Source organism: Hypanus sabinus, chromosome X1, assembly GCF_030144855.1.
Source record: "Hypanus sabinus isolate sHypSab1 chromosome X1, sHypSab1.hap1, whole genome shotgun sequence".
Classification (NCBI taxonomy): domain Eukaryota; kingdom Metazoa; phylum Chordata; class Chondrichthyes; order Myliobatiformes; family Dasyatidae; genus Hypanus; species Hypanus sabinus.
The window spans coordinates 14,445,846-14,469,644 of NC_082738.1; positions in this window are offsets into that span (position 1 = coordinate 14,445,846).

The window sequence follows — 23,799 nt, forward strand, 5'->3', positions numbered from 1 at the left end:
CTGTGAGGAAGGACAGGCAGATGATAGGGCAAAATTGCAGTCAGTGGGATAAGTTGAAGTGTAACAAGGGGACAATATCAAAAAAGATTATGAATACAGGATTGACGGTGTTATGTTTGAATGCCTAAAACACAATACAGGCCCTTCAGCCCACAAAGCTGTGCCGAATATGTCCTTCCCTTAAAAACTCCCTAGGGTTACCCATAGCCCGCTATTTTCCTAAGCTCCATGTACCTATCCAGGAACATCTTAAAAGACCCTATTGTATCCGCCTCCACCACCATTGGTGGCAGCCCATTCCACGCACTCACCACTCTGAGTAAAAAACTTACCCCTGACATCTCCTCTGTACCTACTCCCCAGCACCTTACACCTGTATCCTCTTGTGGCAACCATTTCAGCCCTGGGAAAAAGCCTCTGACTATCCACATGATCAATGCCTCTCATCATCTTGTACACCTCTATCAGGTCACCTCTCATCCTCCGTCGCTGCAAGGAGAAAAGGCCGAGTTCACTCAGCCTATTCTCATTAGGCATGTTCCCCAATCCAGGCAACATCCTTGTAAATCTCCTCTGTACCCTTTCTATGGCTTCCACATCCTTCCTGTAGTGAGATGACCAGAACTGAGCACAGTACTCCAAGTGGGGTCTCACCAGGGTCCTATATAGCTTTGGGGGCTCATGCCAAGCTTCTTCAATTGCCTGAGGTGGAAGAGATGTAGTTGTGCTTTTTTACCACACAGCCAGTGTATAATTTGTATTAGACCACTGGAAAATGGCACTGGAGAAGTAGTAATGGGGGACAAGGAAATTGCAGATGAACTGAATAAGTATTTTGTATCAGTATGCTGGATGTTCAAGAGTGTCAAGGAGCAGAAGTAAGTGAAGTTGCCATCACTAGGGAGATGTGCTTGGGAAGCTGAAGGGTCTGAAAATAAATAGGTCACATGGGCCAGACAGACCACAACTCGGGGTTCTAAAAGAGGTAGCAGAAGAGATTATGGGGGCATTCTTTAAAGAATCAGGTTCTGGAATGGTTCCGGAGGAATGCAAAATTGCAAATGTCACTTCACTCTTTAAGAAGGGAGGAAGGCAAAAGAAAGGAAAGTATAGACCAGTTAGCCTGACCTCAGTGGTTGGGAAGATGGTGGAGTTGATTGTTAAGGATTAGGTTTTGGAGTACTTGGAGGCACATGATAAAATAGACCAAAGTCAGCCTGGTTTCTTTAAGTGAATATCTTGCCTGACAAATCTGTTAGAATTCTTTGAGGAAATAGCAAGCAGGATAGACAAAGGAGAATTGGCGGATGTTGTGTACTTGGATTTTCAAAAGACTATTGACAAGGTGTCACACATGAGGCTGCTTAACAAGATAAGAGCCCATGGTATTACAGGAGAGATACTAGCACGGATAGAGCATTGGCTGATTGGCAGGAAGCAAAGAGTGAGAATAAAGGGAGCCTTTTCTGATGGGTTACCAGTGACTAATGGTGTTCCGCAGGGGCCAGTGTTGGGACTGCTTCTTCTTACATTAAATGTCAATGACTTGGATGACATAATTAATGGCTTTGTGGCCAAGTTTGCAGATGATATGAAGATAGGTGGAGGGGCTGGGAGTGTTGTGGCTGCAGAAGGACTTGGACAGATTAGGAGAAGGGGAGAAGGTGTGGTAGATGGAACACAGTGTTGGGAAGTGTTTGATTATGCAAATTGGTAGAAGGAATAAAAGCATATACTGTTTTCTAAAAGGGGAGAAAATTCAAAATTCTGAGGTGCAAAGGTACTTGGGAGTTCTTGTGCAGGATTCCTTAAAGGTTAATTTGCAGGTTGAATCAGTGATGAGGAAGACAAATGCAATGTTGACATTCATTTTGAGAGGACTAGAATACAAAAGTAAGGATGTAATGCTGAGGCTTTACAAGGCACTGGTGATGCTTCACTTGGAGTATTGAGAGCAGTTTTGGAACCATAATCCAAGAAAGGATGTACTAACATTGGAGATGGTTCAGAGGAGGTTCACAAGAATGATCTCGGGAATGAAAGGGTTAATGTGTGAGGAGCGATTGATGGCTCTGAGCATGTACTCACTGGAACTCACAAGAATAAGGGGGATTCTGATTGAAATCTATCCAATGTTGAAAGGCCTTGATTGGAATGAGGAGAGGATTTTTCTTGTAGTATGGAAGTCTAGAACTAGAGGGCGTAGCCTCAGAATTGAAGGACATTCATCTAGAACAGAGAAAAGGAGGAAATTCTGTACCCCAGAGGGCAATGAATCTGTGGTCAGGTCAGGTTATTGGGTATAATTAAGGCGGAGGTTGATAGGTTCTTGATTAGTCAGGGTGTGAAAGGTTACAGGGAGAAGGCAGGAGAATGGGGGTGAGAGGGAAATGGATCAACCATGATCCATTTGGCCTAATTCTGTCTCTATATCTTATGGTCTTTTATGTTTCTGGCATATTGGGTTACATCTAAATATCACAAACCAAAAGCATTGACTATTTCTCAGTCCACAGGCTGGCTGACTTGCTGAGTTCTCCAGTATTTTCTGGTTTTGTTTCAGATTTCCAGCATCTATATTTTTATAGATTTAAAAAGTTTTGGACTTCTATTCTGGACACAACCATTAGACATACAGTACTTTACAGATACTGACAATGTAATTTGCAATAATTTAACAGAAGAAGCAGAATCAGTAGGTCTTTTGGCCACTTGTGCCCTCCCCTATTCAATAAGGTCATGATTGATTTTTTAACTCTGTGCCACTTTCCTGCATTAAACCCATATCCATTAATTCCTTTAATGTCTGAAAGTTTATTGATCTCTGTCTTGAAAATGGTCAGTGTGTGAGCTTTTACAGCCCTCTTAGGTAGGAAATTCCAAAGTTCTGTCACCCCCTGAATGACGAAATGTCTTGTCTCTGAGGTTCCAGATGCATAAGCCAGGGAAAACATAATCTTCACATCCACCCTGCTAAATCCCAAAATAATGTTGTATACTTTGAATGAGATCAATTCTTACTGATCTAAACTCCAGACAGTATTGATCCAGTCTCCTTAGTATGAACTTCTACAACAAACCTGCCATCCCAAGAATAGTCCTGGTGAACTGTCATTATGTCATGGGGATTTATTACCTTCCTAAGCCATTATTTTCTCCAAAAATATTTTAATTGCTTTGAACTCCTCTCTGGGCCTGTCCATTACAGACCGACTATTTCTGAGAAGTTTTCTGTACTTCTGAACACAGATAGAAAGTATCTGTTCAGAAGTACGTATCTATGAGGCTCTTACAACCTGCTTCTATGTTTTACAGACTCTTCCTTTCCTTATCGACACCCAGACATCCTTTAATAAATTCTCAGGTTTATTGTTTTTTATTTGGTAATGTTGTAAACTTATTTCACTTCTGTGGCTTTCTGATCCCTTTTCTTGTTTACTTTTTAATTTAATTTCTTAAAAGTTTGTATTTCAATGCAAATACCCTTCTAAAGTATCCTTCGATACATGCACAGAATTCTTCCTATTCTGTGACCATGATGAGTGGCAAGTGTCAGCTTTCTTTTGGTAGAATTAACAACAATAGCATTGGTTTCTTGTGTTATTATAATAACGGATCTGCTTTTCATCTCTTATTGATTCTCATCCAATTACCTGGATGGTTCATTTGTTGACAAGTTGCGAAGTCAACTGAATATCGGACAATCATCATGTTTCTACCTGAATGATAGAAGAAGGATCATTAATGAAGCAGCTTTAAATGGCTGGACCCAGGTCATTGTCCTGAGGAATTCCTGCAATGATGGATTTTTGACAATCACAGTCATCTTCATCTAAGACTCGAACCTTGGAGTATTTTCTGCTTGATGTCCAGTAACTTCTACATGAACCAAAACTTTTACCTGGGATTTCCATGTCTATTTAAGGCATTGCAGTCTCTGTGCATCATACATAACATCACCTGAAAACAAACTTTCATTATCACGAGATTAAAGGAGCATTTGAAAAATGCTTTAAAGCGAGATTAAAATATTGACATCCATGCTGGTCGTGAAGGCAGGAGAGGAGGAGAAAAGGGGCGAGAGGGCCACCAGAATGGGGAACCTCCTCCTTCCTTCATCTAGTTTCACATATCACTTGCCAGTTTGTACTCCTTCCCCTCCTCCACCTTCTTATTTTGACATCTTCCCCCTTCCTTTCCCTCTATAGATGCTGCCTGACTGGCTGAACAACTACCATTGACTGGTTTGTTCAGTAAATACTACAATTAAGTACCATGTGTTACAATGTTGACTGAAATCACAGCTATTTGCATAAAAGAAAATATTTCCATAAGTACATTTTTGCTTGTTTAGAACCCAGCAAAAGTTAATGGAATTGCTTGAATAATTCATTTACATGGTTAAGTTTATTGACACACATTTTCAATTGGACTATAGTTGTGAACAAATGCTGCAACTTCACCCCCAAGTCCCAGTTGTGTATCAAATTCCATATTAAAATATTTCACAGGCAGGAAGCTCTGACTGTGTGGTTCAACGTTCACCATAAACCAAACATTTCTGTTTGGATTTCTGTACAGTAATTGTTGAAGTGGGCTATTAAGCTGACATTATTGAAAATTAAATTTGATCAAACTTAGATATTTGATTATTAATCTATAACGTGCCAACTATGTGTATTGACCTAATCTCTCTAATGATTGTGACAGAACCTATCAAGAAAGCAGAATGTCAGAAGACTGAACTGGCATCCTCTAGTTGATTAAAAAAATCTTTCCTCGCCTTTCTTGGCCCTATTACTACATTTGCTGCAGGGGTACTCTGTACTTTTGGGAGAATTGCCATCATCAGCACTGGTTTGCTTCAAGTGAACCCCCAGTGGCACAACAGAAAACAACCCCATCTGTTTACCTTACAAAAATAAATGGCTTCTTTCTCCATTTTTCTAAGTGAAATATCAGTACAGATAACCATGAAGCTACTGCAATGTAAAAACTTATTTGGTTCATACCTTGTGCTCCACAGTCAGACCTCTCCAAGGAATGATCCCATAATCCATTCTTTCAATCCCCAGATTCTCCTTCCACTCCCCAAATCCTAAAATGCCTACATTAACTTACAATTAAAATCACAGATGTTCCTATCCAGAAAATAAACAGTAACATCATTCTACTTCCTCTACTGATTCAAACTCTGACTCCAAATAAATTGTCCAATATTAAGACCTGTCTAAGTCAAGATGCCATCCAAATTAATGTCAGCAAAACAAAATTCAGGATTTTGCCCGTTACTCCTGTGCCTATTTTCTGGATCATTTTCACTGGCAAGCTGCCCAGTGTTGTCTCTATGGTAACTACTGGTTGCTGAAATACAGGTAATTTAAATAAGGCCCAGTAACAGGTGAGCTTCAGGCCAACTTGTTCAGGCAGGGCCTTTGATCTCAGCATCATCTTCACAATGACTGTCCACCATAATTGAATTTCTAATTTATTGGAGTGGATAATGTGACAGAATTTTAGTTAGGTCCGGCGCCTCTCAGACAACTTGGTTCCAGATTTGGTCAGAATGATTAGATTTTTATGTGAATAATTTGAGTTAGTAGATGTGAGTCACTACCATGACTCTATGATGTAAGTTACAATGACACAGAGCTCAGGAGTTAATTGTTTCTAGATGTAAAAAATAAATTTTGCAGAGAATCATTATTATAGAAACATCCAACTTAGTAAATGGGTTCCAATTTTTTATCACTGAGCCATCATGGCAGAAAAACAAGAGTGTTTTCAAAACAATTAAGGATAGATAAAGAAACAATATTTTTTGGGAACTGTAAAGTCATTATAACAGGCCTCGGGATACAAAACAGAATGCTTTGCAACAAGAAAGGCTTGAGAAGATTACTGATTCTCCAGGCTCCAGAAGCATGTAAATATATTTAAGATGTTGGCTACAGTATCTTGGTTGAAGCCCACAGCAATATGTTTTTAGAAGAATCTATTGGCCTGTAGAGCAGGTTTTCAAGAATGCAAACAAAGGTATCAGACAGGTGTAGGTGGGCTCCTTCCTTTAACCAATCTGTTGAACGAGTACTTCCCATCTGACATAACTGTCCGTGTACTTCTGGTGTGCCATTTTGGAGGATTTAAAATGCAATACTAAGCACAGAATTTGTGCTAATTAAATTCCCAAGACTGCCTTTGGAAAATACTGCAGATGAAGAATGAAAGAAGTACACAGAGCTCTCAGAAAGATAATTCATAGAATCATAGAACACTACAGCATAGAAACAAGCCCCTCGGCCCATCTGGTCCATGTCAGACTATTGTTATAACTAGTCCCATTGAACTGCACCCAGACCATAACCCTCCATACCCCTCCCATTCAACTACCTATCCAAATTTCTCTTAAATGTTGAAATCAACCCCTTATCCTGAAAGCTCGTTCCACACTCTCACCACCCGACGAGTGAAGAAGTTGCCCCTCAGGGTTCCCATAAACTTATCACATTTTACCATTAACCTATGACTTCTAGTGCTATTCTCACCTAGCCTCAGTGGAAAAAGCCTGCTTGCATTTACCCTATCTATACCCCTCATAATTTTGTATATCTCTATCAAATCTCCCCTCATTCTGCTACGCTCCAGGGAATAAAGTCCTAACCTATTCAACTTTTTCTTATAACTCAGGTATTCATTTGTGGTTTACTGAGGAAATAAATTAAATAGTTGAATAATTCTCTCAAATAAAAGCAGAAAATGTTGCAAACAGTCAGGAGGTCAGGCAACATTGGGAGAAAAGGGAAACAATTGTCCTTTTAGGTCAATGATCCTTCACCAGGTTGTGGATGATCAGGTTGAAACAATTTCTTACCTTCGTAGGTGTTGTATACACAGCTTTAGATCCTTTGAATGTACTTTGCAGTTGATTAAAAAAAAGCTACCACCAAAGGTTTTGTCTGATAAAACCCAGGGTAATAATTTGCAGTGTATTGGAGCTATTGTCAACTTAAGAACTACTGATTGTTTTAGAGTCATAGAAAACTATAGCACAGAAACAGGCCATTTGGCCCATCTAGTCAGTGCTGAACCATTACTCTACTTAGTCCAATCGACCTGCACCGAGGTATAGCCCTCCATACCCCTCCCATCCATGTGCCTATCAAACTTCCCTTAAATGTTGAAATCATGCTTGCATGCACCACTTGCACTGCCAGCTCATTCCAAACTCTCACCACCCTCTGACTGAAGAAGTTACCCCTCATGTTCCCCTTAAACTTATAAACTTTCACCCTTAACCCCTGACTTATAGCTCTAGTCTCACCCAACCTCAGTGGAAAAAGCCTGCTTACACTGACCCTATCTATACCCCTCATAATTTTGTATACCTCCATCAAATCTCCTCTCAATCTTCTACATTCTAAGCAATACATTCCTAACCTATTCAGTCTTCCCTTATAACTCAGGTCTCCCACTTCCAGCAACATCCTTGTAAATTTTCTCTGCACTCGCTCAATCTTATTTACATCTTTCACCTGTAGGTAGGTGACCAAAAATGCACACGATACTCCAAATTAGGCCTCACCAATGTCTTATACAACTTCAACATAACATCCCATCTCCTGTACTCAGTACATTGATCTACACAGGCCAGTGTGCCAAAAGCTTTCTTTACGACCCGATCTACCTGTGATACCACTTCCAATGAATTATCCACCTGTATTCCCAGATCCCTTTGTTCTACCAAACTCCCCAGTGTTCTACCATTCACTGTCAAAGTCCTATCCTGGTTGGTCCTACCGAAGTGCAAAACCTCTCACTTGTCTGCACTAAATTCCATCTGCCATTTTTCAGCCCATTTTTCCAGTTGGTCCAGATCCCACTGCAAGCTGTGATAGCCTTCCTCACTGTCCACTACACTCCCAATCTTGGTGTCATCCACAAATTTGCTGATCCAGTTAACCATATTATCATCCAGATCATTGATATAGATGACAAACAACAAAGGACCTAGCACCGATCCCTGCATCATTCAACTAGTCACAAGCCTGCAGTCAGAGAGACAACCATCTACTACCACTCTGGCTTCTCCCACAAAGCCAATGTCTAATCCAATTGACTACTTCACCCTGAATGCCAAGCAACTGAACCCTTTTGACCAACCTCCCATGTGGGACCTTGTCAAAGGTCTTGCTAAAGTCCATGCAGACAACATCCACTCCCTTGCCTTCTTCCACTTTCCTGGTAACCTCCTCAAAAAACTCTTTTAAGGTTGATTAAACATGACTTGCCATGCATAATGCTATGCTGACTATCCCTGTCTATCAAAACACTCATATAACTGGTCCCTTAGAATACCTTCCAATAACCTTCCCACTACTGATGTTAGGGTCACCGGCCTACAATTTCCTGGTTTATTCTTAGAGCCTTTCTTAAACAACAGAACAACATTACTAACCTCCAAACCTCCGGCTAAGGATGATTTAAATATCTCTGCTTGGGCCCCTGCAATTTCTGCACTTGCCTCCCACAGGGACAAGGGAACACCTTGTCAGGCCCTGGGGATTTATCCACCCTAATTTACCTCAAGACAGTAAACACCTCCTCCTCCTCCTCCAGGTGAATACACACCTGCCAGATCCTTTCTGATACCATCAAAATTGGCCTTTCTCCAATTTAGAGTCTCAACCTGAGGACCAGACCCATCCTTTTCCATAATGACCTTGAAACTAATGGCATTGTGGTCACTGGATGCAAAGGGCTCCCCTACACAAACTTCTGTTACCTGCCCAATCTCATTCCCTAATAGCAGATCAAGTACTGCACACTCTCTCATTGGGAATTATATGTACTGATTAAGGGAATTTTCCTGAGCACATTTGATAAACTCTATCCCATCTGGCCCTTTTACAGTATGGGAGTCCCTGTCAATATGTGGAAATTAGAGTTAATGGTGTGGAAGGCAAATGCAATGTTAGCATTCATTTCAAGAAACCTAAAATATAAAAGCAAGAATGTAGCATTGAGGCTTTACGAGGCACTGGTGAGGCCTCTCTTACAGTGTTCTGAGCAGTTTTGGGCCTATTCCTATTATCTAAGAAAGGATGTGCTGACATTGGAGAGGGTTCAAAGGAGGTTCACAAAAATTACTCCAGGATTGAAGGGCTTGTTATATGAGAAGTGTTTGACGCTCTGAGCCTGTACTCACTGGAATTCAAAAGAACGTGGAGGGATCTCATTGAAACCTATCGAACGTTGAAAGGCTTCGATAGAGTGGATGTGGAGAGGATGTTTCCTATAGTGGGGGAGTCTAAGACCAGTTGATACAGCCTCAGGAGAGAGGGATGTCCATTTAGAATGGAGATAAGGAGAAATTTCTTTAGCCAGAGAGTGGTGATCTGTGGAATTTGTTGCCACGGGCAGCTGTGGAGGCCAAGTCTTTATGTATATTTTAGGAAGAGGTTGATAGATTCTTGATTGGTCAGGGTGTGAAGGTATACTGGGGGAAGGCAGGAGATTGGGGATGAAAGGAAATTGGATCATCAATGATGAAATGATGGAGCAGACTCAATGGATCAAATGGCCTAATTTTGTTCCTAGATCTTATGGTCTTAAAGTTCTCAGCGGGATCTCTGCAGGCTTCAGTTTAGTATCTTTGAAATGCCATTCAAACTCATTTTGTGGATTGACTGAAACCACTGAGCCAGTGTTCAATTCCATTTTAACTCATTTGCTGTTCGCTTCTGATGTAACCCATATTGCCTTTCTATTGTTAGTTTCCACATTGTAAATCTCAAGGCTACTCAGTCCTATGTCAACTCTCATGGTTATCAGATTTTCCATCAACAACATGCTCTTTTTGAAAACCTGACTTAACTTTTTCTCTTCTCTGTGCTGTTCTTTTGCTTTTGTCTGCCTGACATACTCTTTGTATGTGTCCTGCTTTGTTACATCTTCTGTAAGTTTCTCCTTTAAATCTGCATTGGTCTGGTGTACGTGAGCCCCTGCTACACAATGGTAACACAATTTGTTCAGCTAAGCTGGCTTTTGTTTAAACATTGCAATTTTGTAAATGCTGACTATCATTCCTGTGTTGGCCAGAAAGAATGACAACCTTCAAATCAGTGAATTCAAATGAATCAAGGACAGTGGAAGCAGTCTTTGTTCTTGCCGTGTGCTTGGGGGATGGAGGCTGCCATTTTGTGAAGACACTTGATTCTCCATTTTGTGAGCTTGACATGCTGGACTTGATTAGTGTTTTAAAGAAGACACAAAGACTTAGGTAATCTGCTCGACTGCATTTCTGTATTTCCAAATAAGGAGTTGTTTGTGAGGTGTTCTTTGGTTGAATATAACATGCAGACTTGTGAATGCCTGAGGTGATTCAAGCTCATTGCTGACTGAGAACAAAGAGCCATGAGTCAGCAACTGTCCCTTGATGGGAAGAGGACAATAGATGGATGCTGGCTTGGACCAGAGCCAATGACCAGGTGTGAAAGGCCAGACACATGACACATGACACATGACACGGGAATGTGACATTTGAATTGATAAGCAATAGGTATAAAAGTGTGCGCTGGTGGTGAATAACTTCGGAGAATAACCATCGCAGACTCAAGTGAGAAGAACCCTGCGTGAAGAGAAGCACGTGCTGGAGTTGCTGTTGTTTTTTCTTGTATTGTGGGGCTTGGGGAGGACACTAAGCATACTTGTCTTTAATTTAGGTGTTTTTTTTTGCTAAATTCTCTTCCTTTGTAGCATATTGTTATTGTATGCTTAATTTTGCACTGTTTTAATGTTCCTCATTGGGATTTGGGGTTTTTAATTTGTAAAATGTTTTGAAAAATTAATTTAAAAAAATTATATAAAAAAAAAGAGAAGCACGTGGAGAGTGAGTCGGGACCACGAGGAACAAGGAGCACCTGGCCAGCATAAATTCCTCCGCCCGGGTAATACCTTTGCTATTCTTTGACTATCCAGGAGAGTCAGGGGTACTTAGCAGGTGTGGTCACAAGGTATTTAGTGTATAAATTCACGTATTAGTTAGTTTGAACAATAAAGGTAATTGTCAGTAAATATAGATCTCTCTGTGCCTCACTCAGAATCATTGGAAGAGGTAGAAGTGGTATCTCTCTCTCCTCTCCTTTCCAACACCTGCCTGCAACTCAATTGTGTCTCTGCTGTGTCCATTGATACAGCTATTCTAATTGCTCTTTTAAATATAAGTTGAGCTTCAGTTAGGAGTAAGATTCCATAACTAAACAATCTCTCAGTGCATCATTAAGCTCTTCACTGATCTGACAATACTCAGACAGTCTCTTCAATTCAGTTACGTATGCTGAAAAGGACTCCCCTTTCTTTAGACACAAATTGCTGGTGGAATGCAGCAGGCCACGCAGCATCTATAGGAAGTCGACGTTTCAGGCTGAGACCCTTCGTCAGGACTAACTAAAAGAAAAGATAGTAAGAGATTTGAAAGTGGGAGGAGGAGGGGGAAATCTGAAATGATAGAAGACAGGAGGGGGACGGATGAAGCTAAGAGCTGGAAAGGTGATTGGCAAAAGGGATACACAGCTGGAGAAGGGAAAGGATCATGGGACGGGAGGTCTAGGGAGAAAGAAAGGGGAAGGGGAGCACCAGTGGGAGATGGAGAACAGGCTCGGAGTGATTGTGAGCGGCAGAGAGAGAAAAAAGGGCAGGGGGGAGAGGAATAAATAAATAAATAAGGAATGGGGTAAGAAGGGGAGGAGGGGTATTATCAGAAGTTAGAGAAATCAATGTTCATGTCATGAGGTTGGAGGCTACCCAGCTGGAATATAAGGTGTTGTTCCTCCAACCTGAGTGTGGCTTCATCTTGACAGTAGAGGAGGCCATTGATAGACATAGCAGAATGGGAATGGGATGTGGAATTAAAATCCTATAGATGCTGCCTGGCCTGCTGCGTTCCACCATCATTTTGTGTGTGTTGCTTGAATTTCCAGCATCTGCAGATTTCCTCGTGTTTGCCCCTTTCTTTAGATTCCACTTATGAAAGCTAAAGCATTCTGCAATTAACAATAGTTTTAGTTTTAAATGTTCTTGCATTTATCTTCATAATATCAGCAATTCTCATTTCGGTTGGTTTGGTTGAAGCAGTTAAACTTCTAAGCAAATTGTATGCTTCTTGACCCAATGCACTCAGCAAAATTGGTACTTGTTTCTATTCGGCTATTCTATTTGCTTTAAAATACTGCTCAGTCCATTCCATACACAATATCCAGTTATCTCTTGTGTAATCAAACATGTCAATCTTTCTGATGTAGCCAGACATTTCTGCTCTTTTTTATGATTATTATCATAAAAAATATTATCACTGTTTATGAACCTGTGAATTCTTCCATTTCTGCCCTTTTCTAAAATCTCAACCAACTTTCTCCCCTTGCAAAAGATGTGGTGTGCTGTTTTCTTTACTCAACTGTTTCACGCTGTGCTTTTTTAAAAACTCAAACATTTTGCTGTGCTGCAACAGAAAGTTGTCATCTCGGGTTCATTTAAAACTTCCTTGTTACCACTATTATGTGTTGCAACTTCAAAACATAAATGTAATTGGGAAAAAAAAGATGGGAGCCCAAGAGAAGGGGTCTTAGTTTCAGTTTTACTTTAAACAAGGCATGCACAAATCACATGATGATATATGCCATTCACATACTTTGTACATTAATTATTTAAACAAGGAATGCTTAATCAAACAATATCTTTACAATATTACTGAAATATTAAATACACAACTGCTGTAACCCAGTTATGGTACACTATTTTCTTCTCAACCAAAATCATAGAGATGTAAGCAAAAATCAACTGATCAAGAAAAATAATCTCAGTGAAAAGCATATTGCTCATTGCCAGTACAAATGTTGGTGGTACTAAATGAATTGTACAAGTACAAGCCTAACAGGTCAAACTGGACTAAGAGATAATTGATAATGTTTATGGTGCTTAGAACTTTGTTGACTTTTGAGTATTTGAAGGCATATCTTCTAGCATAAGATTGAAGATTCAAAGATTCAAAGTATGCTTATTATCAAAGAATGTATAAATATTACAACCTTGAGATTTGTTTGTTTACAGGCAGCCACAAAGCAAGAAACCCAAAATAACGCAATTTTAAAAAATAAAATAAAGTCCAACACCTGATGCACAGAGAAAAGGGGGGGAAAACACAGATCATGCCAACAACAGAAGTGAGCAACAACAATCCAAATCAAAATGAGTCCTCAGATCCAAACCCCGGAGCAGCCTGGAGTAGGCCCAAAGCCTCACTTACCAGTTCATCATATTAGTGGGCACAGAGCACAGCAGATGGAGGCAGTCTTCATAGCCTCAGCACCATGGAGAGAGGAGTGAACACAATGGGAGAGCGAGTGAAATTGGCTGTCCCCTCCAATCCCTTTCCAGCACATCTGGGTCAGTGTTTAAATTGCCCAAACAACGTAACAAGCTCCACACTAGGACCCGGGCACTGCTGCAGCGAAAGGTTCTGGCTTAGAACACATCATCCAACGACTCTCTCCAGGCTCAGATTTTGCCACCCAGCCCAAAGCCACTCTCAATTTCTCCAAATCGGATCAGCGCCCACAGCAATCAAACCTCACACCTGGGCCAATTGTACAGGCAGCAAGACTCAACTGCCTTGACTTCTCCTCTCCAAATGGCTCACTCCATCTGCATCAATTCTGTAATGTACCAGCACGATTTAGCCCTCGCACACCTCTCCATTGCTTGCGGTGATAATTTACTACAATTTAATGCCCATCACTATTGAAAAGCACCTTTACAGACCCTTGGATGAAACTGTGGTTTAATTTTGTTAGTAAGCTAACAGCTATCTCGCAGATGGTAATGAATTGTCAGTGACTGAAGCTGCACTACAAATCCATACCCTCAAGAAAACATTGTTGGATCAGACATATTCTAAAGTTACTTGGTGACGAATGGGAAATTAGTAAAGGGAAATTTTATAAGGCAGGTGGGTTTTTTCTCAAAAGCAGAATTACCTGGAGATGTGAAAATCATCATTTGACTGTGTAGAACAGCTTGACTGGGTCTTTTAAAAGAACAAACTATGAAGTAGTTGTGCCATTTGCCAAACAATTCCCACTCTTAAGCTTATGGACAAGAATAATGTAAATAGGCACATGCAAAATCAATAATTTCCCAGCTAATGTCTAATTGGAAATATAAACTACTGGTTTATGAAAGGTGAAGTAATGTCTTTGGAAGGTCATATATTCAATGGAATACTTAGATCTGACAAATGTAGTTGAGTTCATGTTGTGTCTCCGACACCACAGCATTGTTGAATGATTCTTTTCAAAAAAGAATGCAGACCAAACAGCTGAAAAGTCACATCTCAGTTTCCACAACGAAGGCTGTTTGTGCAGGTAAATGTTGACCTGGATTGTACAGCCTGTTATAATAAGCTGACAAAAGACAAAAAAAAAAGACTTACAAAAGACTTACATTACTTCAAGAGAAAAATATGACCCACATTGCACTGTAGCCAACACAATGGCAAAAAGGTAGGGTTTTCTAAGGAGAAATTGTCAATTTGTTAGTGTGAAAGCTGTAGAGCATCTAGAAATGCTTTCCTACTGCAGATGGGCAGTACTGAATCTAACCTTTGGGAATGTTGCTGGGCAAGAGGAAGGAGTGTCAGGAGGAGTACATAATACTGTAAATTTTAAGGTTATTAATGGGAAAAGACTATAATAGATAAAGATTAAAGTCCTGAATTAGGGGAAGAATGATTTCAGTAAGACCAGACCTGACAAACCCAGATTGGAGCAGCTATATTCCACATTCTACAGTCAACATTCTAACCATGGGAATCATTCAAAACACAAAGTGGTGAAAATTGAGGACCAACATGTTCCCGTAAAGGCCAACATGTCCAAGGAACCCTGGGTGTCAAGTGATTTTGAGGGCTGGATTTAAAGAAGTTAGTTTATGGGATTTTCAGAGAACTGAAACCACCCAGGGTCACAGGTACAGTATGCTTATACTATGCACATTTTTAAGACATTTGCTCATTGTATCGTGAGATCCACACTTAATGCCATGTGCTTGCATATGTATGTTCTTGACCTCTATCTGTAACACTGCTTTACTCAAAGTCAAAGCTGGTGTAATCTGCAGTTCAATTTTATTCAGTGCAGCAGATTTTCCTTTCCTTTCAGACATCAAAGATTGCAAAATTCTTGGATTCCCCAATGCAATTCCTTTGCCTCATCCGATCACAAATATTCTCTTTGTCCTAGCCATATTTACCCTTTCTCTGCAAGTTAAAATGTTGTTTTCTCTCTGCAAGATACTGCCTGGCATGCAAGACGTTTCTGACATGTTTTATTTTTATTTCAGATTTTCAGCATCCCAGTCCATGTGCAGCATTGACCAGCATGATGTGCTAGAAATACAGACTCCAGTTTTTTTTTAAAAAAAACTTTTAATAAAGGGTTGTAAGACTACAAACAAATCAATCATTTTCTGCCAGCATCAGTATTATATATTTTTATCATTATATAGAAACTTGATCAATTACAACTGCCTTTATACATACAAGTAACTACAAAATCAAAATTTAATGTTAAGGGCAATCTGTATAAAATCTAAAAATTACTGTATGTCACAATGAATAAAACAGACCAAGATGACCCCACTGACTCCTATGCCAATAGGGTTAACAGTACAGATATCACACTCTTAATGCTCCACATTCAGTCAGCAGTTACCAGTTGGAAGATTCTGAATAGCTATCCCATTATCATTGTGAAAACATGCATGCAAATATTATTACAACACAACTTACATATCACTTTTGACAGCAAAAGAGCTCAAGATGCTTTACAGAAAGCAAAATAGATAAATCTAAAAAATAAAAGAGATGGCTTTTTAAAATTTCATCAGGGTTTAAGGAAGGATTTTTAAACAGGAGCCCAGTTGACAAGGATCATGGTCACCAATGGTGGGGTTAGAGGGGGTCAAGGGAATATATGGAAAGAAGAATTAATGGTATATTGACATAGAATTAACACGAAGAATGTGATGATATGCTTAGTAATAAAGTGATCAGAGAAACTGTATGACCCAGAAGGACTGTTAATACCAAGATCATAATAGATAGGAGCAGAATTGGGCCATTTGGCTCATCTATTCTGCTGTGCAATTTCATCATGGTTTCCTGCCTCCTCCCCATAACCTTTCACACCCTGACTAGACAAGAACCAAACGAGACCTCATTAATTTTTTTATAATGCCTCAAGATTGCACTCTCACTTTTATATTCTAGTTCTCTTGAAATAAATACTAACATTGCATATGCCTGCCTCACCACTGACTCAGCCTGCAAGTCGACCTTTAGGGAATCCTGCACAAGGACTCCCAAGTCCCTTTGCACATCGGAGTTTTATATTCTCTCTCTCTTTAGAAAAGTAGTCCATGTTTTTATTCCTTGTACCAAAGTACATGGCCATACACTTCCCAACACTGTATTCCATCTGCCACTTCTTTGCCCATTCTCCTAATATCTCCAAGATCTTCTTCAGCCTCCCTGTACCTCCAGCTATATTTGCTTCATCTGCAGATTTGTCCACAAAGCCATCAATTCAGGCATCCAGATCATTGACTTACAACATAAAAAGCAGTCCCAACACCAACTCCTGCAGAACACCACTAGTCACCAGCAGCCAATCAGAAAAGGCTCCCTTTATTCCCAGTCTTTGCATCCTGTCAATCAGCTAATACTCTATTAATGCTAGTATCTTTCCTGTAATACCATGGGCTCTTATCCTGCTAAGCAGCCTCATGTGCAGCATCTTGGCAGTGACCTGAAAATCCAAGTACACAACATCCACCAATTCTCCTTTGTCTATCCTGCTTGCTATTGCTCCAAAGAATTCCAACAGATTTGTCAGGCAAGATTTTCCCTTAAGAAAATCATGGCCTATTTTATCATGTACATCCAAGTACCCTGAGACCTCATCTTTAACAATCAACTGTAAAATCTTCCCAACCATTGAGGTCAGGACAACTTGCTTATACTTCCCTTTCTTTTGCCTCCCTCCCTTCTTGAGGAGTGACATTTGCAATTCTGCATTCCTCCAGAACCATGCTAGAATCCAATTCCTTGAAGATCAATGCTAATGCCCCCATAATCTCTTCCGCTACCTCTTTTAGAACCCTGAGTTGTGGTCTGTCTGGCCCATGTGACCTATTTATTTTCAGACCTTTTAGCTTCCCAAGCACCTTCTGCCTAGTAACAGAAATTGCGCTCACTTCTGTCCCCCGACACTCTCGAGCTTCTGACATACTGCTAGTGTCTTCCAGTGAAGATGGATGCATAATACTTATTCAGTTAATTCGTCATTCCTTTGTCACCCAGTTGTCTATTCTTGCCTATTTTACTCCTTATGTATCTATAGAAACTTCTGGTATCCTCTGATATTATTGGCTAGCTTACCTACATATTTCATCTTTTCATTCCTTATGACTTTTTTAGATGCCTTCTGTTAGTTTTTAAATATGTCCCACTAATGTTTTTTTTGCTGTTATATGCCCTTATTTTTGCTTTTATGTTGGCTTTGACTTCCCTTGTCAGCCACGGTTGTGGCATCCTGCCTTTAGAATACTACTACTTTGGGATATATCTATCCTGCACCTTATGAATTTCTCTAGAAACTCCAGCCAATGCTGTTCTGCTGTCATCCTCTTCCAATCAACTTCAACCACCTTGTTGTATCTTATGCCTCTGTAATTCCCTTTACTCTACTGTAATACTAATTCTTCTGACTTTAGCTTCTCCTTCTTAAACTGTAGGATGAAGTTTATCATATTATGATCACTGACTCCTAAGGGTTACTTTTCCTTAAGCTCCCTCATCAAATCAGGTTCATTACACAAAACTCAATTGAGAATAGCCTTTCCCCTATTGGGCTCAACCACAAGCTGCTCTAAAAAGTCATCTCATAGACATTCTACAAATGATCTCTCCTGGGAATCAGCACCAGTCTGATATTCCCAATCTGCCTGCACATTGAAATCCCCCCCCCCCCATAACTATCAGTACATTGCCCTTTTGACATGAGGTTTCAATCTCCCATCATAAGTTGTAGCCCACATCCTAGCTGCTGTTCAGAGGCCTGTATATAACTGCCATCAGGGTAATTCAACCTTTGTAGTTCCTTAACTCTACCCACAACGATTCTTATCTTCCAATCTTATGTCACCTCTAAGGATTTGATTGATCTTTTACTAACAGAGCCATGCCAGCCATTCTGTCTATGCTTTTGATACAATGTATCCCTGGATGTTAAGCTCTCAACTATGATCTTCTTTCAGCCACGACTCAGTGATGTCCACAATGTCATTTGCCTTATTCAGGATACTGTATGCATTCAAATATAACACATTCAGTCCAGTATTTGTCACCCTCTTTGATTTTGTCCCATCATTTGCCTGTCCTTCCTAACAGTCTCATTGCACAATGCATCTAGTTGTACACCAACCACACCATTCTCAGCCCTATCACCCTGGTTTAACCACCACTGCCAATTTTGTTTAAACCCTCCTGAGTAGCTCTAGCAAACCTGCCCACAAGGGCATTGGTCCCCGTTAGGTTCAGGTGTAACCTGTCCCTTCCCCAGAAGATATCCCAGTGATCGAGAAATCTGAAGCCGTGCATCAGTTCCTCAGCAACAAATTCATCTCCCACTCTTACTGACCAGTGGCACAAGCAGCGATCTGGAGATTACTATCCCAGAGGTCTTGCTTAGCAGTATTCTACCTAACTTCTTAAATCCTCTCTTCAGGGTCTCAACCTCTTTTCTTACCTGTGCCATTGGTACCAATAGGTATGAAGACTTCTGGCTGCTCACTTTCCACTTTTAGAACACCTGGAATAAGTGCAAAGGTGCTCATTGTACTCGCCAAAGGTGCAGCTCTAAGTGCTACATCTCAATGCTGAGTGGCTAAACCTCCACACTGAGTTACAGTACAATGCATTACTGCACACCATCAGAGAGCAGGTGTTTACATCAGGTATCAGTCATGCTTCTATGTAAAAATCTATTAACAACTCCCTTCAGTACTTGTTTCTAGGAATGTATTCTGAGCACTACGAAAGGAACAGTATATACTTTGGAGGTGGGGAGAAGAGAATTGAAGATGCAGTTAACGGCAGAAATTATGGTATGCAGTTCCCTCATTTACAGGATGTGATTATTTCTACAATATCCAGGATTTATAGCCCAGTCCTACTCACAGTCAATGAAGCACTTTCTTGAACCACTGCAGCCCCTTTTTCCTACAGTGCTTAACCCAGAGACATACCATAGCAATTGTTTACTTGCTTGGACAAGTGTAATTGAAGAAGCCATAGCAAGTAACTGCAATAAATTTCATAGATGGCATATATTGCAGCAATAGAATACCAGTGATGGAGGAAGTGAATGTTTCAACTGATAGCCAAGGCGGCAAGCAATTTCTTTTTCCCTGGAAAATCTTCTGAATAGTTTGCAGTTGGAAAGGGAGGTGAGATACACACTGCAGCTAATCAATATTTAAGTAGATAGCCCTGCTAAGTTTTTAATCAAATTGTAACTTTCAAGATGTTGATGATAGTAGTCTCAGTAGTGGTAGTGCTATTAAACACCAAGGGTAGGTGAGTAATCACTTATAGAATAAATGCTTTTACCACTGATCTGTGCCTCGGTGTACCTAAGCATTTCTGCATACAGATATTATCCATTGTGCCAAAATAAATTAATTTTGTACATTTATCAGTGAATATCCAATCCTGACCTCATGGTGAAGCAGCTGAAACTGCATGGAAGAAATCCTAGTGGTGTTCTAGTACTGATTTGATTGGCTTCCACCAAACAAATTTATTATCCTTTGCACCAGCTAGTGATTCTTTCCCCTCCAATGCCCATTTGGCTTCCAAGGCTCCTTGATGCCATACTTGGTCCAATGATGTTCTGATGTTGAGGACACTCACTTCACTTTTGGAATTCAACTCTATGACCCTTGTTTGGACCAAAACTATTGAGGTGAGGTGACAAGAAATCCTAGCTATGTTTCAGCAAGTAGTCAGCACTGAGTCAGTGCCATTTGATTACGTTGTTAATAACACCTATCATTTTGGTGATGATTAAAGATTGACTGTGTAAGTTTGGATTTGTTCTGCTTTTTGGCAAATAGAGCCAGTGTTGTAGCTGTACAAGGACTGATCAACAAAATACAAATGATGTTCCTGTTTTGTGGCCAGGTTCCCAAGCCTTTGGTTTGTTTAGTGTTCCAAGCCACTGTTTGAGATCATGTCCAATGATCAAATGGGCTTAACTAACTGATGGAGCACCAGTCAACACTTCTAGGTGGAATGGTTACAAACACATCAGCCTTTCCTTTTGGACTTGTCATACTCTACCCAGTGCCACCCTTTTATTTTGTGGTGTTTTAATCAACTAGCACCATTTAGCACTGGACATTGCAGAATAGCTGTGACATCATCCAATGCATAGTGGGATTACCTCGCCATTTAAAAAGATACTTCCTTTGTTATTTAGCGCATGTGTAATCCCCTGTTGTGACTTTAGCAACTTTTGAAGGATACGTTGCTACTCCTAGAGAGCTTTACACTGAATTAGGGATCATCCCAATTTTGATTATGCTGATGGAGCATCATGCTGGTCTGGAATTAGGTTGTGGTGAAATATAATTCAGGTGCTGCAGATCACCCAGTTTTACGAATCCCACATTTTGAGCTGCTAGCTGTGTCCTGAATTTTACATATTTAACACAAAAGCATCTCTACATGGACAAACTTCGTCCTCTTGGTTCACCTATGCGTAGGGCCAAAAGAGATTTTTTTTGGGGGGGGGAATTTTAAATGGATTTTCGTTTTTACAACTTTATTTACTTGGAAGATGGACACAGAATTCATAGAGCTAAGACAAAACAGCACTAGTCCTGGCCCGTATACAAATTACCAAGGTATTTTGTTTTGAGGCAAACTAGAATGGATAACTCCCCAGGGCCAGATAAGTTGTCCCCTCGAACCTTGTGGGAGTCTAGTACAGAAATCGCAGGGGCCGTAGCAGAGGTATTAAAGTGTCCTTAGCCACGGGTAAGGTGCTGAGGATAGCTAATGTTATTTTGTTGTGAAAGGAAGGCTCTGAGAATAAGACAGAAAATTATAGGCTGGTGAGCCTGACGTCAGTAGTGGGAAAGTTATTGGAATGTATTCCAAGGGACCAGATAACTAAGTATTTAGATATACAGGAGCAAATTTAAAATACTCAATTAGGTTAATAGGTCAGTCCCTTGGATTTCCTCACTACCTACAGAATGATGCCAACAACCAGTAGGACTCTATTAACAGTGATGATTTTGGCAACCAATAGCAAAATTAGAATATGTACTTTCAGGTGGTGTCCACTACATAGCAGTACACTTAACAGCTCAGAGGGGTAGTGAGAGATCAGGTTTCTTTGCCAGTATGGCCTAATGCCAGAGTTTATGGGTCCAGTCTTCATTAACCTGGCTACTGCTTTCACCAACATATTATGTTATGCACATCACCTATTATGGGTCTGTTGGGTTTTATAGTACAGAGCAATATCAGAGATGTAGAATGGTGGGCTTAAACCATGGAACTCCTAGTGTTTTGGAATACTCATCGTTTACAAGGGCTTGGGTTGCACTTTGCTGTTCAAGTGGCCAGATCAGGATGGTCTGTTTTTTTTCTTATGCTGTTGTATCTTTCTACATTATTTAAGGGTTAATTATGAGGCAACCAAATTACTGTTGATTGAGTCACAGGCAGGCCAGCTGACATCAAGGGAGCAAATTTCCTTTACAGTACTTTTAAAAATATATCAGAAATTCAATCATTTCTTGGTAGTACTAGAGAAAGGGAGATAAGGCAATAGAGGGAAATGAAAGGATGTGAATATTAAAATTTAGATGTTGGATGGCCAAACGTCACTGGCTATCAGCAAGGGCAAGTTCATTGGAGAAAAGGATGGGTATGAATTAAATATAACATATGGATAGTAGAATGGGTTAACCTGACTTTACAGAGAGGATGGGAGAGAAATTGGATCCTGGAATAGTTTAATTTGGAAGTAGTAAGTGAATGGATGAGTTTCAGTAAAAGAAGGTAAAGATGGGCAAAATAACACAAGCTGGAAGGTCTTTGTAATGAAGATATAGGGTTAGAAGCTTTGCTCAGGATGAAATATAATGGTAGGGTTCAAAGTAGCCTGATTTAGTCCAAAGTGGGAGCAGAATTAGCAGTGAAGAATTTGTGATGAGGGTCAAAGACATTAGCCTCCCAATATTTCAATGCAGGAAACCGTATCTTACTTGGGACTGGACTGGTTTTGAAACAAATCTTACAAGTAGCAAATGAGGTGGCCAAGTTTGAGTTGGGTGCTTTTAGCATAAATCGCATCCTAACACTGAAGGGCAGCATTTAGTTTGAATATGGGCGATCAAGTAAACAGTCTTAGGGAAAAATAAAAACTGGGGAAATATAGTGGGCAAACCAGCTCCTGTGGTTTACTGGACCAAATGCAGGGTCTTGACCTGCAATGTCAACTCTGCCTTTGCCTCTACAGATGCTGCCTGACTCACTGAGTTCCTCCAGATTACGGCATCTGTCTATATTCTTGGGGAACTTATATCCATCAAGAGATACAATTTGTAGAAAAGGGAAGAAATAGCAGTGCAGTAGATCCATTCCACCTTGTTGCATTATAGTTAGAGAAAGTAGGTGAGCACAGTCCCACTGCGCATGATGATGTGGTCATTAATCTTAAAAGCCAAGTTAAGGATGATAGTGAGTGATAATACATCTCCATCACATTGAATTTCATTATTGGATTTGATTAGAATGATTTTAGAGCTTCGGCAGTCGCAAACCCTGTAAGTTTAGTAATGCAGTTGCAGTGAACTTTGCAACCAGCATTTTCAAGAATATGTACAGGCATATGCTGAAAATGCAAGGTAGAGGAAGTCAAGATTGGGTTGAAGTAATGTTAGGTTGGAAAGACAGATTCTGAAGGAACTTGCAAGAGAAGCTGAATGGTTGGTAGTTTAGTAAGAAAGACGATGGAGAGTCCACAGCCAAGAAATGAACATACTGGTACTTCACAAACATCTAAATTAAGTCAACCTCAGTGGAGAACACTGCATACAAGTTCTACAGCTTTCCTTAAAGGTTTGAGAAGGATAATATTTGCATAACACACACACTGAACTAGTGACAACGGTGTATAGGGTTTAATCTGCTGAATGTGGTCTGGCTAATTATGTTCATATGCCCAACTTGCATCCCCTAAACAGAAATGATAAACGATGAGCTATCAGGGAGAACAACTGAGTGGAAAAGTAAAGGCTTTACTGGGAACAAAAGATGTAGGTATGGTTGTAACAGATATTTTTGAAGGCCACCTCTTCAACAGTCTCATTGGAGTAAAGGCTAGACAGTGGAAAGTGTCATTATAAAGAACATAGGGTATTGTCTTGGTGGATAGAGGAGTATTTAGAGGTGACTTAATCATTCAACTGATGGGTATAGATATCATATGCAATGGCAAGTTTGAATAGGTGGTTGTGAATATGGACAAGGAAATTTCATAGAATGGTACATCATAGAAACAGACCTCTCAACCTATCTTGTCTATGCTGTGATGCCTCTCCATACTAACCCCATTACCTCCATTAGGCCCCCACTTACAATGTCCTATGAACTTGCACTCCAAGGTC